This window comes from Pinus tabuliformis, chromosome J (genome assembly GCF_031772625.1).
Source record: "Pinus tabuliformis cultivar Carrire ecotype Pingquan chromosome J, CPIR1, whole genome shotgun sequence".
Taxonomy (NCBI): Eukaryota; Viridiplantae; Streptophyta; class Pinopsida; order Pinales; family Pinaceae; genus Pinus; species Pinus tabuliformis.
Genome location: NC_142295.1, coordinates 606772492 through 606789833, shown reverse-complemented (window position 1 = coordinate 606789833; position 17342 = coordinate 606772492).

Here is a 17342-nt window from a genome sequence, read left to right as displayed (position 1 = left end):
GATTAAAATATTTGTGTGGAGGGGAATGCATGCGAAGATGTGGAAGGCGAAACATGGACGTTGATAGTGAAGGGAGTCCTAGTGTGTTTTCCTCTTATTTTATTTTAAAATTTTATAGATTGAGTTGTGCGGGAGAACATGCATATGGAGTCATTAGTGTGTGTAGAATGAAGGGTGTCCCGAAGAGGGGGTATGTGTGGAAGAATGAGTGTATGGATCCATTAATGTGTGTGGAAGAAAAGGTATGTGTGAGAGAACAGGGGTGAAAAGGGAAACTTTTTCCCATAGACATGAAATTATTTTAACTTTAAGCATTCAAACATAGTTTTGAAAACCACACATTGGATGATGGACAAAGCATTGTTGCCACAACTTCTTTGCATCCCTATATCAAATAACATGAGCTTGCATAGACATAACCTGATATACATGGAAACCCTATTCGAAGGCTTTGATTTTTTAAAAACTGTATCAAAATAGAAACAATGAATCTTAGTATTCACAATTCCTAAATATTATGTGCATTTGTGATCTCACACTTATGAATTAAATACTTATTATCCAATATTAAATGAAATGTATTTTTAATGCGTGCAAGGAAGAAGTGTTGTGTGGGAAAATGAGTGTGTGGAGCAGGGAACCAAAACTTACTTTTAGAATGTGCCATAACTCTGCATACATTCCCCCTCTACACACTTCTTCCCACACAACACTACATATTAATAAATTAATTTGAAAACTTGACTTATTAAAGTTTGGGGAATTAAAAGTCTAATTTAGTCTAATTTTACAATGCAATGTGGGGAATGTGTGTGGAGGTGTAGAAGGAAAAACATGGACATTGACATTGACATGGAGTTGTTAGTGTGTGTGGAATGAAGGGTGTGTGGAAGACATAGTATGTGTGGGTGAATAGGTGTATGGATCCGTTAATGTGTGCGGAATGGAGGGTGTGTGGAAGAGGGGATATGTGTGAGAGAATGAGGGTGCAGAGGGGACCTTTTCCTGTAGACATGAAATTATTTTAACTTCAAGAAAAAACTTAGTATCCAATATTAAATGAAGTGAACTTTAAATGCATGTGAAAAATAAGTGTTGTGTGGGAGAACAATTATGTAGAGCAAGGAACAAAAACTTTGATTCACATTGTTTTGCATTTCCATATACATTTTCCCTCTGGGGTATGAAAAGTTTGTTTTCCGTGTATATTGCATTATTTTGATGTGGGTTTATTTTATTTGATATCGGGATGCAATGGAGTTGTGGCAAAAAAAAATTGTTGATGTTTTGATGTGTAGTTTTCAAAACTATCTTCAAAGGATTTGATCATTTAAAAATTGTATCAAAGTAGAAACAATGAATCTTAGTGTTCATGGTTCTCGAATACTATGTACAATTCTGATCACACATTTGTGAATCAAATACTCATTATACAATATTTAATGAAGTGTACTTTTAATGTGTGCAGGGAAGAAGTGTTGTGCATGGGAACGAGTGTGTGGAGCAAGTAACAAAAACTCCCCCCTTAAATGTTTTTTATTTTCTCATACATTCCCCCTCCACACACTTCTTCCACATAATTCTACATATTAATCAATTAATTAGTTTTTTTGGCTTATTAAAGTTTGGGGCATGAAAATTTTGGTTTATGGAATAACCTTGGTGAAAATTCCATATAATAAAAGTTAAAAACAATAACCACAGTTGATGGGACACTTATTCCAAGCTGAATGTTGGGAATGACATCCTAGGGGGTGTTCATTTGGATGTTTATGGCTAAGGAAATTGGTGAAGGAAATGGCTAAGGCTTTGGAAAGGAAAAATGACATTTTTGGCACAATTATTTATGAAAATAATGGAAATTAGGAGAAAAAGGAGGTGAAAGGTCACATGTTGCATGTGAGGAGGAAAATGAAGGAAAATAATGGAAAATAAAGAAAATAGAGACCTCATTCATAAAGAGGCTTCTGAGGATCAGTTGGTAACCTTTTGTCAGTTGAGTTTTGGAGCTCTCTCATTATTCTCTCTCTCTCTCTCACTCTTGGACACTTAGAGTTTCTTGAAGCACTTTGGCTTTGGAGAAAGAAAGGAAAAGAAGGCAAGAGGAAGCAAGAGGAAGAAAAGATCAAGCAAGGAAATGCAGGATCAAGCAACTACAACATGCTTCATTTAAGGTATCAACATGCATGTTTATTTTCCTTGCTAGATTTGGAATGCATGGGATTGCATGTGGTTCTTTTCTATCATGGCATAGGTTTTTCCAGGCATGACAATGTTCTTTAGCCTAGCCTTGCCATTTCCTAATAGCCTTGATGAGATGGGTTCTCATATTCAGTTAATGTGGGATGGCTGAATGGATTCAAAGGTAAGTGGGGTGGTTCTCTGAACTGACAAACACATGGACCAGTGGTCCTTGAACTATACTGTGGTCACGGTAAAGCCACTAGCCTAATAACCCCTGAATCAGACTATGGGTTGCATTAAAGCCAGATTGTGTGCCTCAGTGGGCCTAGGAATCCTTGTCGGTGAATGGCAGGATATATGGTAAAGCCAATAGGTGGATTTCCTATCCGTTGGGCCTAGTAGTCCTGGGATGGGATGTATGGTAAAGCATGGAGAATATGTCTCAGAGTAGGGCCTAGTGATTCTTGGATCAGACTGTGGATTGCGGTAAAGCCTAAGAGACTAGGAGGCATTCAAATTCCTCACAGTGTAGGCAAAGAACTCCAGTGGCATCTATGCTTGTTGGTGTTTTTGGTGTGTTCCATGAGTCCCATATTCATGCTTGGAATATGACATGGGGGTGATTGGATGAAGAGAGACTTGGATTAGCCAATATATGGTCAGGTGGAACGTGGTAGTCCCATCTCCGGTTGGTTTATTGCATTCATTAATGAGAAATCCATTCCCTTGATTTTCATGTATAAATGTAGTGATGTATATGTGGATTTTATGGTTGATATGTTTACGATATTTCTGTCCCTATTATATTGGTTATATGTATGTTTTATGACATCAGCTATGTATGGCTCTCAACATGTTTTTACTTGTAAATGAATGGAAAATGTGTCTATGACCTAATAGATGATAATGAAGCAAATGACATGAGTGAACAATGGCTCATAGCAATTCTCAGATAAGTATGACACCCCTACACTTAATTATGTTGTTTATACCTATAGGTTACATGTCGTTGATACATTTGATGAAATGCCTGTCATGGCTAGTAGGGGTTGGTTAAGGTCTTGTTCAACTTATTTATTTTTCATCATTGTCTCCCTGTACTTTTACTGATTTTAAGCTATCACTCCATTTTGGGCAGTGACTTGGGCTTTGGGCCTGAAAAATTGGCTTAAATATCGGGGTTGCTTGCATAGAACTGGAAATTTTAGTCTCCGGTCCCTGATAGGCAAGCCCTTGAGAGCGACTTTGGGTTTCTAGACGCTCTCTTGCCCATAGCATGGGAGCGACTGAGGCCTAAGATGTCCATAACATCAGTGGGACCTAGGGACAGGCTGTCTGAGTGGTTGACTTGTCTCTTGAGGATTTTGAAGCTGATGTTGGATGACTGTGTGTGATGTTTCCATTGATTCCACTTCCTTAAGGTCACATAGGAGGTCAAATCCAATCATAGTAGCCTCTCATCTCATGTTTACCCTGGTTGGCTAGTTACTTGGGTAGATGTGGGAGGAGGGTGTTACAGAGTTGTATCAAAGCATGGTTAAACCCTTGGAATGGATGGGTGGTATGTGTTGGTCATGCATGCATGTCAGTTGCATGTGTGTGTCTTACACTTGCATTCCATGTGCTTGTTTCATTTTCTTGATGATTGATTATGGTTGTAGTAAGGTTTCCATGGAGAATTTGATGTTGATTTTGTGGGATGCATTTGTCATGAGTATATGACTGGTTGTATATGGTCATATGTCGCCTACATACATCCTTGTCTGTTATGTTTCATTATTGTATATTTGATTACATATATCAGTCTTGTAGGTTGATTAGAAGGATTGATCGCTTAAGCTCCACTACATGTGTTTATGCGTATGTGTAGTTGGTTAGGCATTGCTTATGCATATTGATGGTTTCATGTGGAAATGTGTACAATGGAGTAATGGTTGTTGCCATGCATGAGGTCATAGCATGCATTGTTGATATGGCCTTGCATTGACGACTGAAACCTCACTAGAGTGATGTTTATGTGTTGACACATTTGTTTGTGTATGTCTATATGTTGTTATGATAATGTTATACATGTATCATGCTGATTTGGTGATCTTGCAGACAAGGTATCCTCCCAGAGCTATACTAAGGTATGCTGATTTATTGTAATTTGGTTTATCTGACGTATTATGCATTGCAAGAAAGAGATAAAATGGATAGAAAGGTGGTAGACTATTTAGAATCTCCCTATGCATCAGATGAGAAGTGTCGTGCGGGGCATAATTCTAATTTGGCCGATACATTGAGAAGCTTGAAGGAAGAGATAAGGAGTTGTAAGGTATATAATGACCAGATCATACAGGCACAAGAGAAGTAAGTGAAGGTTAATGCTATACTTCTTCGGAGTTTGTCAGACTTGCAACGACAAGGGCTGCTTTAGATTAGCCATGGACACGAGGATGGAACTAATGGGGCATATGGCAGTAGGTCTCTTGGTAGACATAGGTAAGATAAATTTGACATAGTGAGGTATGGTAGGTTGTTGGACACTCCAGATAGGAGGGGTAATGAGTACATGTACTATTATAGTTCTGGTTCTGATAGACATCATGATTTTCTTCTCTATCATCCTTGTAGGAGGAATGATAGGTACTTTCCGGATGAATTCAAGAAAGAAAAACCACCTACTTTGATGGAGATGTGAATAAGCCAGAAGAGGCAGAGGCTTTGATACTTGGGATGAACAAATTATTTGAGTTGCATGAGTACACAAATAACATGAAGGCCAGAATAGCTATCTTCAACTTGAAAGATAAAGTAGACATTTGGTGGGAAGATGTTAATCGGGTTAGAGGCATAAACACATATGACTTGAGTTGGAGGGAGTTTACGAGGATTTTTAGGAAGAAGTACTTGTCATAGAGGTACTACGACAGTAAGGCCAAAGAATTCTATGAGCTAAAGATGGGATCAAAGACAGATGAAGAGTACACGACCAAGTTTCTGGAGCTATTGAGGTACGTACCATATCTTACTGATGAGAAGGCTAAAGTTTAGAGATTTGTCAGTGGGTTTCCATTAGATTTTAGATATTGGATTGAGTATGACAAGACTCGGTCACTTGAGGAAGTCATTGGGAAATTGAATCATTGCTATGAACACTCAAAGGGTAAGAATGAATCTCAACAAGGATGGAAGGGAAAAGACAAAGTTAGAGGTAAATGACAGCCTAAGAGAACAAGGCCTCAAAATGGAGATGGGAAAGAAAATATGGCACCACAAAAGAATTTTACTGCAGCTAGACAGGGACATGGGTCACAACAGCAGCAACATTAAGGTGAGGGAACTGGTCGATTGGAGTGTTGGACATGTGGTGAGGAACACCTTAGGAGAGACTATCCACAACATTAAGGTGGTAGGCCTAAGATATACAATGCATAGGAGGCATAGAATATTGGGGATGTTGGTCATAGTATTTTATGTATCTATGAAACAATGGACAATAGGTAGGCATAACATTAGGAATGTATCATTGAGATGGATGGTAAGCTTCGTGATCAAGTTATTTCTATTTTGATTGACTTTGGATCTAATTATGACTATGTTAGTCCTGACTTGGTGGATAAGTGTGGCTTGAGTAAGGAATTGCATGCAAAATCTTGGTTAGTGTAGTTGGCTACAGGTACAAAGAAGCGAGTTCATCATTGGAGTAAGAGCTTTCACATTTGACTTGAATGGTATGTCTACTGCAACACATATAAATATATTACTATTGGGATCATACAATATGTTGTTGGGCATGGATTGGTTGTATCTTCATAGAACCAAGGTAGACTGATATGATAAAGATATTGAGTGTGTTAATGACAGTGGGGAACCAAGAGTCTTGCAGGGTAAGAAGAAAGCCACATTAGTTAGGATGGTGATATCTATGAAGGCAAAGCGTATTCGCAGAAAAGGGTGTATGTTATTTGTAGTGCACATTTCTAGTGATAAGGGTAAGGAGGTTGAGGATGCAGATGTGTTGAGTAGGCACCCAGTTTTTCAAAAGTTTCGGGATGTATTTCCCGATGATATTATAGGGTTTCCACCTCATAGGGCGGTATACGTTTCTATTGAGTTAGTTCTAGTGGAAACACCAACATCAAAAGCACATGATGAACACACCTGAGTTAGTTGAGTTAAAGTTGTAGTTGCAGTTGAAGGAAATGTTGGACAAGGGATACATTAGGTCAAGTGTATCACCTTGGGGCGCACCAATATTGTTTGTGAAGAAGAAATATGGTACTCTTAGACTATGCATCGATTACAAGAAGTTGAACAAAGTGACCATCAAGAACAGGTACCCTTTGTCGAGGATTGATGACTTGTTCGATCAGCTGAAGGGAGAAACAATGTTCTCAAAGATCAACTTGAGATACAGATACCATCGAGTATGCAACAAAGAGGAGGACATTTACAAGACTGCATTTCAAACCAGGTATGGGAATTATGAGTTCGTTGTTGTTCCATTTGGCTTGACTAATGCTCTAGATACATTTATGTGTTTGATGAATAGTGTGTTGCATCCATATTTGGATAAGTTTGTTATTATGTTCACTGATGATATATTGGTATATTCTAAAAATGAGGAAGACCATACCGAGAATTTAGCAGCAGTGTTATGGTTGTTGAGAGAGAATCGGTTGTATGCTAAGCTCAACAAGTGTAGTTTCTTTTAGACTGAGGTACATTTATTGGGGCATGTTGTCTCCAATGAGGGAATTGCACTAGATCCAGAGAATATAAGGGCCACCATGGAGTGGGTAGCTCCTAAGAGTGTAGACGAGGTGAGATATTTCATGGGTCTGGAAGACTATTATGGGAGGTTCATCACGAACTTCTCGCAGATTTCTTATCCTATCACATCATTGTAAAGGAAAGGTAATAAGTTTGAATGGACAGAGGAGTGTGAGGCTAGCTTTGAGAAACTTAAGCAGTTGTCGAAACATGCACTAGTGCTACAAATTGCATATTCAGAAAAAAGATTTTGTTGTATGCATAGATGACTGCAAGAGAGGGCTTGGTGGAGTCCTTATGCATGATGGTATGAGTCTGGAAACTAAACAAGAACGAGCAGAACTACCCAAAACATGACCTTGAGTTAGAAAAGATCATACATGCATTGAAGATGTGGAGGCACTATCTTCTTGGCAGGAAGTTTGTACTTATGAGTGATCATATCGGGTTGAGGTATTTGTTTGATTAACCAAATATGAACACCAAGTAGGCTAGATGGTTGGCCACGATCAGCGAGTTTGATTTCGAGATCAAGCACATTAAAGGTAAAGAGAACAGGGTGGCAGATGCTCTCAGAAGACGGGTATAGGTAAATCACTTAGCAACTATGCTCATATGGGATAGATCTACAGGATAAGATCTTACAAGCAGAGCAACAAGATGTTCGGTATATGGATATTGTGCACAGGTTGTAGCAAGGTGTTGGTACAGGTATAGGTGATAGTATAGGTACAAGCACATGTACGGGTATAGGTGCAGGTGCACAAGGTATGGATTATTATCTTACAATGGATGGATTGGTCACATTCAGAGAAAGGATATATGTTCCAGATAGAAACGATCTCAAGAAGGTGATCTCGAGAGATTTTCATGCGAAGCCTTATTCAGGTCACCCAGGTTATCAAAAGACACTGAAAATAGTGAAGAAATTTTATTATTGGCTGAATCTGAAGAGGGATGTAGCAGAGTTTGTGGTTAGGTGTTTTGATTGTTAGCGAGTTAAGGCAAAGTGTAAGCACCCAGGTGGACTGCTACAACCGATCGCAATTCTAGAATGGAAATGGGAAGTTATTTCAATGTATTTCATCATAGGCTTGCTGAAGACAGTCGGACAACATGATTCTATCATGGTTATCATGGACATGTTGACAAAGGTTGCACATTTCATTCCAGTGAAGTCTACATTCTCAGCTAGCGATGTGGCACAAGTATTCAGTAGAGACATGGTTAGATTGCATGGTGTTCAATAAAAGATTGTGTTAGACAGGGATGCAAAATTCACTTCCAAGTTTTGGAAGGAGTTATTTGCAGGTTTGGGCACATAGTTTGCCTTCAGTACAACTTATCATCCGCAAACAGATGGAAAAACATAAAGGGTCAACAAAATATTGGAGGACATGTTGAGGATGTATGTGATGCATCAGTAATGGAAGTGGGAAGAGTATCTCCCTCTGGTAGAGTTCGCATACAACAATAGTTATCAAGAGTCATTGAGGATGAGTCCTTTTGAGGCATTATATGGACAGAGTTGTAACACTCCTATCAGTTGGATTGATCTGGGTAGTAGGGTATCGATTGGACCGTATATGTTGGCAGCCATGGAACAAGAAATGTAGGTGGTCAAGAAGAATATAAAGGCAACACAGGATAGGCAGAAGAGTTATGTAGATAGGAATAGGTCATTCAAGGAGTTCCAGGCTGGGGAACAGGTGTACTTGCACATCAGACTGAAGAAGATCTCCCTGCAAATTGGATCATGTGCCAAGATGGCACCACGATTTTGTGGACCCTTCAGTATCATTAAGAGAATTGGGCCAGTAGCCTACTGACTTGCACTGCCTCCGACAGTGAAAGTCCATGATGTTTTCCATGTATCTTTACTTAAGAAGTATGTTAAATATTATGATCACGTGATTGACTGGTCTGTATTGCAAGTGGAACCAAATGGATAATTCTAGCTGGAGCCTTAGTGTATATTGCAGAAAAAGAAGCTCATGCTCCGGAACTGAGAAATTGAGCAAGTTAAAGTGCAATGGAAACACTTTGGGCCTGATGAAGCTACATGGGAGATGGTGGATTAGATGCAGGCTATATATCCTTCCTTGTTTTCTGGTTGAGGCAAAGTAGCTTTGATGTGGTGTTTTGGTATATGCTTTTATATGGTGTTTTGGGTATATGCTTTAATATAGTGTTTTGGTATATGCTTTGACATGGTTTTTTGGTATATGCTTTGATATGGTGTTTTGGTATATGTTTCGATATGATGTTTTGATATATGTTTTGGTACATGTTTTGGTATATATTTTGGTGATATTTCTATATGTACATATGCATATGGATGTAAATACTGCCATGAGCTATGTTATAAAGATCCACTAACCAATATGGGTGTCATGTCATTATGATTATGTTTTCATGTTACTATGCTATTATGTGGTTATGTTATCATGATGTTTTGATGTCATGTGGATTGGCACTCAGTAGGATGATCATTGTAAATACCATAATGAGCTATGTTATAAAGATCCATGAGTAGTATGTATTCTTTTAGTGGGCTGCTGAGGTATATGTGTGATTGAACACTAAGGACGGTGTCCCCCAAGGGGGAGGGTTTTCTAATAGACTTGGTGAAAATTCCATGTAATAAAAGTTAAAAACAATAACCAAGGTTGATGGGACACTCATTCCAAGATGAATGTTGGGCAAGACATCCTAGGGGGTGTTCATTTGGTTGTTTATGGCTAAGGAAATTGGCAAAGGAAATGACTAAGGCTTTGGAAAGGAAAAATGAAAATTTTGACACAATTATTTATGAAAATAATGGAAATTAGGAGAAAAAGGAGGTGAAAGGTCACATGTTGCATGTGAGGAGGAAATGAAGGAAAATAATGGAAAATGAAGAAAATAGAGGCCTCATTTGTAAAAAGTCTTCTGAGGATCACTTGGTACCGTTTTGTCAACTGAGTTTGGAGCTCTCTCATTATTCTCTCCCTCTCTCTCACTCTTGGACACAAAGTTTCTTGGAGCACTTTGGAATTAGAGAAAGAAAGGAAAAGAAGCCAATTGGAAGCAAAGGTCAAGCAAGGAAAGGTAGGATCAAGAAACTACAAGAGGCTTCATTACAGGTATCAACTTGCATGTGTATTTTCCTTGCGAGATTTGGTATGCATGGGATTGAATGTGGTTCTTTTCTATCATGTCATGGGTTTTGCCAGGTGTGACAATGTTCTTCAACCTAGCCTTGCCATTTCATGATAGCCTTGATGAGATGGGTTCTCATATTCAATTAATGTGGGATGGCTGGATGGATTTGAAGCTGAGTGGGGTGGATCTCTGAATTGACAAACACATGCCCTGGTGGTCCTTGAACTAGAATGTGGATCATGGTAAAGCCACTAGCATAGTAACTCTTGAAGCAGACTTTGGGTTGCGGTAAAGCCAGATTGTGTGCCTCGGTGGGCCTAGGAATCCTTACTGGTGAATGGTGGGATATACAGTAAGCCAAGAGGTGGATTTTCTCTCCATTGGGCCTAGTAGTCCCAGGATGGGATGTACGGTAAATCATGGAGAGTATGTCTTGGTGTAGGGTTGAGTGATCCTTGGATCAGACTGTGGATTGCGGTAAAGCCTAAGAGACTAGGAGGCACTCAAATTCTCTTGTCCTGATTATGTTTTTCTAATCATTTATTTTTCTATGTTCTCCTTATATGTTTGTTACTTTGATTTGATTTTAGTTTATTTTTTGATTTTGATTTTATTTATTTATAATTTTTATTTACCTAATATTCCTACATGACTTTGAAAAATATTAATACTTATTCATAACTTGTAATATAATAATAAGATTCAACTATAATCATTCAAATATATATCTATATATAATAATAATAATAATAATAATAATAGTATCAATAATATTAATAATGAAATTAGAAAAATTAGAATAAATAAATAAAATAAATAAATAATAAATTACTTATTTTAATTATTTATTTGGATCATATAATGTTCCATTTTATTTTATATTATTTATCTTTTTTACTGTTAAAAATGACCGTTGCATCTCTGATATAAATATTTAATCTGTTGATCTTTCTCTCGAACTTTGTCCTGTTGATGAGCTTCGGTAGAGGTTCGAAACGCATCTACCCTAAGATATCTACGTGATTTCTCTAGAAGATATTTGCTTAGATTTGAAATTTGTCAATTAAATAGTCATTATCCAATATTAAATGAAGTGTCTTTATAATGTGTATCAGGAAGAAGTGTTTTGCGGGAGAATGGGTGCCCAGTACAAAACTCCCCCCTTCCCCGTGTACACTTCTACTGCACACCTCCCTTTCGCATAATATTACATATTAATCAATTAATTAGAAATTTGGGCTTATTAGTGCATGTGAGGAAGAAGTGTTGTGCAGGAGAATGTGTGTGTGGAGAAAGTAACATAAACTTCCCCTCGCGCGCCCCCCCCGCACCCTAAACACATCTATTGCACATCTTTCTTTCAAATAACATTACATATTAATCAATTAATTAGAGGTTTTGGCTTATTAATGCATGTGAGGAAGAAGTGTTGTGTGGGAGAAGGAGAGTGTAGAGCAAGGAACATAAAATTTCTTCCGCAATGTTCCATGTCTTTGCATGCATTTTTTCATACTACATATTAATCAATTAATTAGATGTTTGGGCTTATTAAAGTTTGGGGCACGAAAATATTAGTTTATGTGTGTCTTGGGTGCGAAATAAGGGTTGACGATTAACTTTCCCCAGTACTATGTCGACATGGGCTCGTTTTATTTGAGCTTTACGATTACTAAGTTCATTTATGATTTACATTTTTCAATTAAATAGTTATATTAAATGAGGTGTCCATTTAATTTGAATGATGTTATGTAGCTATAACCTTTTTTGGGTTAACTTTCATTCACAATCACCATCCCTTTGCATACATTCCCTGTCCACACACTTCCACAAAAAATATCCCTTCTCCATAACAATAAATATTAATCAATTAATTAAGGGTTTTGGGTTACTAATCCCTGTGAGGAAGAAGTGTTGTGCGGGAAAATGGGGTTGTGGAGCAAGGAACAAAAATTTTCTTTGGCAATGTTCCATGCCTCTGCATACATTCCCACAAAATACATATTCATCAATTAATAATCACCCATTTTGGCTTATTAAAATTTAGGGCATGAAAAGTTTGGGTTACGTGTATATCTGGTGCGAAATAAGGGCTCTAACAATTTGCTTTAAGATATTGTCATTATTATTACTACTACTACTTAGTATCTAAAACATATCATGAAATTTTGAAAGGTAATGTGACGATTCTAACTACTAATTCTATTTATTTTGTCCGCAGGTGCATTGGTAAGATGTTCAAAATAAGATATCATGAATAACATATCATCATTAGTTAGTATCTAATACATATGTTGAAATTTTAAAAGGTAATGTGACAATTGTAACCACTAGTTCTAGTTATGTTGTCTGTATGTGCATTGGCGAGGCATTTATCATGCAATTTTTAGCATACATGTTTCCAACGCATGTTCGATTACTTTTCGAGGGAGTTGGTTACAAAAAGATTTGTTCTCCGGGTTGTATGATGGTCATTTTGGTAGCTGCATGATGTGAGGGATTTTATCTGCAAGCTCAATTTTGAACATAGGCGAAAAACATGTAGCATTTTTGTCAGGTAAGTGGTGCGTTGTTCCTTTTGTATGTGAGTGCTTAAGGTATTTATACAATATACGTTATAGGCATGTAACAATGAGATCTATAGTTGAAAAAGTGGATAATATGTTAGTGCTAAAAACATTTATACAATATACATTGCTATTGTGTAGCAGTTAAGCTTGAATTGTTTTCGTGCTATGATTTTAGAACCTTTTTTTTTTCTAATTTACATATATTTGATCTAATTCATATATTTAGAGTAGGGAAGATGAACACAAATAGAATAGATGCAGTTAAATACATTCATAACTTTTCTAAGGTGTGTTTATGCTCTATTTATCTTCATTTGATTATTACATTATACAACTCAATTTTTTTGCTATATTTTTTTATGTACTCTAGCTAAAAACAATGTTTTTTAAATTTTCAATAAACATGTAACACTTAGAGATTCAAATCTAGGAGAAAAACTACAAGGAAAAAGTTTTAAATTTTCTATAAAACATACGTGAATTCGTACATTTGTTCATTTTCCAATTTAATAGATGGAACAAGGAACTATAAATTAGAATTTGTTGAAACTAAAATCTATTTAGTATTTTACGTGCATGCATAGAAATCAGATTCTATCTAGTAACTATGAACCTGATATCATAATATACATTAACAATGACTTTGTGATATACGGTTCTATCTTCATAACCCAATTCTTACTTAGTATCAATTATAATTCCCCTTTAAGCAATGATTTGAGTGTAGTATTTGTGAACAAGAAAAAAATATCATATTCTGAATTGGTCTCAAATACAGATATTGCGAATGATATGATGATAGACATGGATGAAGAAGTAGAGATAGCAATGAACACAATTAAAAAATCAAATATAGTAGGAGACACAGTGAAAGGAGAATAAAACAAGGAAGAAACATAGACAGAGGTAGTTCTGTCCAAGTTTATCTAACCATATTCATATTTCTTTTTGTTTTCTTGAATTAATTTCAACTCAATGCTCATGACTAGGCAATAAATATTGATTCTATTGCATTATTAGTTGAAGATACCAGTAACAACATAACATGAATCATTTTCCATAGCATCGTGTTAGTTACGTATCAAATATGTTTGGACAAAAAAAATAAGACAAGGCCAATACTTCGTGCAAATTTGACACATAAGAAGGCATAAATGATAATAACATTGCTTGCACCAACACTGTTTATTGAACAACATGATGCAAAATTTATTGCAAATGCTATTTTTCTATTAGAAATTTTGAAATAATTTCAAAATACAAATATGATAGTGGTGACTGTGAGAAATATATTTCACTAAATAGCTCTAGCATTGTATAAAACATTTGTCCTTTTTTTGGAGAGTACTGATTTTTACCAAATATGATGATTGCAAATCTATCTTGTAGTTGAGTTCCATTTCTAGTTGGCACAATTGGTGGCATTGCAATTTCAACAACACAGATAGGGATGCAATATGTACTAGAATTCAAAGACGGAAATATTGATCAGGACAGGGCAATAGTAAGCTTAGATATATTTGAAAGTTTCAATAATAGTAAGTTATTGTCCTCCTATCATACAATTTACATATATTGTTTTACAAATACTGCATATGCGACAAGTTCAATTACATGACAAACTTCTTCCAGTATATATTTCAATCCAAAGGCAATTGCAAGAAAATGTTTTCCCGCTTATCTTGCTAAAAATTGTAACAACCCTGGTTGATTTTCCATGTAAGTAAAAATAAGACCAATGTCATGGGACACGTATTCCAAGTTGAATGTTGTGAAAAACATAGTGATCGGTATCATTGTAGATTAATTAATTGCTATGGAAATTGGCAAAGGAAAAGTGGCAATAATTGGCATTTTAGTTATGAAATAAAGGAAAATAGGAGAAAAAGGAGATGCAAGGTCACAAATTTGCAAGAGAGGGAAATTGAAGGAAAAATGAGCAAAGTGAAGAAAATAGAGGCCTTAATGATAAAAAGGTTGTTGGGCATGGGATCCCCCCCAAGGCAAGTTTTGGGGCTTAAAGCCCAAGTTTTGACTAAGTCCATTGAAAAGCCTTCGCGATTTGTGGGCGCGGAGCACTAAGTTGTAATAGAGTCATAGGGTTGTCTGCCGTTACATTTGTAAATGTAGTATCAGTTTGAGAGATCTACCCATGGTCCGCAGACCATGGGATTGTATAAATAGAGTGAACCTGTAAGTGTAAAGACATCTAAAAAATGATAGAAGAAAATCAATCGATGAAGCATTGAGTCGAAGTGTAGAGTCTTGTGTTTGGGTCATAGAGTAGGAGAAGGCTCTGCAGCTGAGTGTGCAGAGGCCTAGTAGTTTGCAACTAAGTGTGTAGACCCCTGTAGTTGAGTGCGTAGGGCAGGTTGAGTCTGTAATCGTTGGAAGCACTAATAAAGAGAAGTTTTACCATATTTCTATGTATCTTTTCCTATTTTATGCATTGAAGAATATTGGGTATGAATTGCAAGTTTACTGTTTATTTATTGCGTGAAGTTATATAAATGTGTTGAGTAAGTGAATATAATATAAGGTATATGTTTATGCGAAGATAACTAACTATTATAAGAAGATAAGTAAGATCCACGGTGTGACTTGGGGAAATAGTGCAGATCGCTACTCCCACAGCGCGAAAGCCTTACAACCCCTGGTTAGGGCTACACGAAGGCGAGTATAACAGGGCACGAAGGCCCCACAGGTCATGGAAGTGCGCGAATTAACCTATGCAAAGGTATTCACAGTTGGACTAAATCAACCCCTCAGACATATCAAGGGTGCAGAAACCTAGTTGCAGCATCCCCCCATACTACTTCAAGTGAGACCTGAGCCCGTACTCCACAGAATTTTGTTGAAAGGGCCAGTAGTACAAGGATTTGTTTGGCTAATTAACTCCAAACCTAGGTCAAGCCCCAACAAGCCAATAAATGGTTCCATTGCCGAGATCGGAATCTGCATAGAGATGTCTGATGTCGTATCATTGGAATTCAACTAAGAAAGAAATTGAAGGTTGGTTGGATAGGAGAATTCATCAATTCGTGGCATAGGAGAATAGGAATCCATGAATATCAAAAGAAGGGTGGTTAGACTACTACCTCTACATAGAGATCCACGAAATTTTCTTCACATCTTTCCCTACTGAGTTGTATGAGTCGATCGTAAAGTTAGAAGATAGCCAAGGAAGGTGCAAGATCGACAGTCCTATTGTGTGGACCCCAGAGTTGGTAAATAGATTGGAAGCATCGAAGGATAAGATCACACACGTTGTTGATCACTAGCTCGATCGAATTATAGGAGGATTCATTACTGAGTTCGTGGTAGATACTTCAATTAGCTATAGCGGGGCAGAGCAAGGCTTCTTCGAAGGACTGCGAGGTAAGTACGTTAAGTCTTTGAACACTTGGATTAAAATGCTACTGTGTGAAAAGAATATTATGCGAATACATTGATGTTCGGGGCTACGTGAAGTGGGAGAATTTACAGAAACGAAGGTAGTGCAGAACTAGAAACTAGCCCCTTGATTTCACCTCCGCAAGGGGATGAGGAAGAGCTCGCGAAGGTCTCACCAAGAAGTGCGATCAATTTGATAAGGCAGAGGATTCTGCACATACCACCCCCACCCACACCACCACCAGTTTCACCACCTTCACCCCCATCTTCACCCGTACCACCTCCGCCACCACCACGAGTCAATATGGCAAGCATGATAAAGTTGTCGGTGTTCAAGGGAGTAGGAAATGAAGATCCAGACTAGTTTTGGTTCGTGATAAAAGCTATATGGGAAGTGCAGGGAGTTACAAATGAAAATATAAAGAAAGCAACATTGGTCAGTGCTCTACAAGATTGTGCGTCGACCTGGTATATTAAGCATTTTAATGACAATCCGAATGCGGGGATCGCGGATATCCAAATTGCGTTGAACAGAGAATTTAGCAGGCCGAAGTCAAAGGTGTAGTCAATCATTGCATTCAAGGAGATCATGATGCTACCAGGTGAGACCCCTTGGGAATTAGATCAGAGACTGAAGTGCACGATTCACAAATCTAATATGACTTTGACGGATGGACAACACCGCGAATGGTTTGTAGCATTGCTAACGCCGCATTTGAGGAATGTGCTATCACAACAAAGGTTAACAACTTGGGCATAGGCCTTGGAGATCACGATGAGGCTGCATGAGACCCCGATACAAGCTCCTAACCTGGGAGTTTAGCAGATCCACGTGTAGGTTAAAAACTTATTCCTTGAGATGCAGAGTCTGAAACAGGATAGGACAACTCGCTCAGAAGTGCACGAAGAGGTATGGTGTGTTAAATGTAAGGGTCAAGGTCATGACAAGGACCACTATGCAATGTTCGCGAATTACCTCGCAGGAGGAGGACCGATGCCGTTAACACCAGAGGCCCAAGCAAGACCTAGCATGGCGCCTACGTTGTGGTGCATGATTTGTTAAATAGGAGGAAAGCATGCTACAGACAACTACCATTTGTTGCAGAGGTACACGCAGAATTCACAACAGTTATTCTGTAATTTCTGTAGATCAGTGGGACATGATGAGTGCACCTGTATAAGCTATGAGCTAATGATGGATATGACTCCCACCTATAGAGTTTAGGCCAAAATGCGGCCCCTTGACTAGAACACAGGAGTGGTGCGAACCGAATTTCAGGGGTGCGGCCGAGGCTG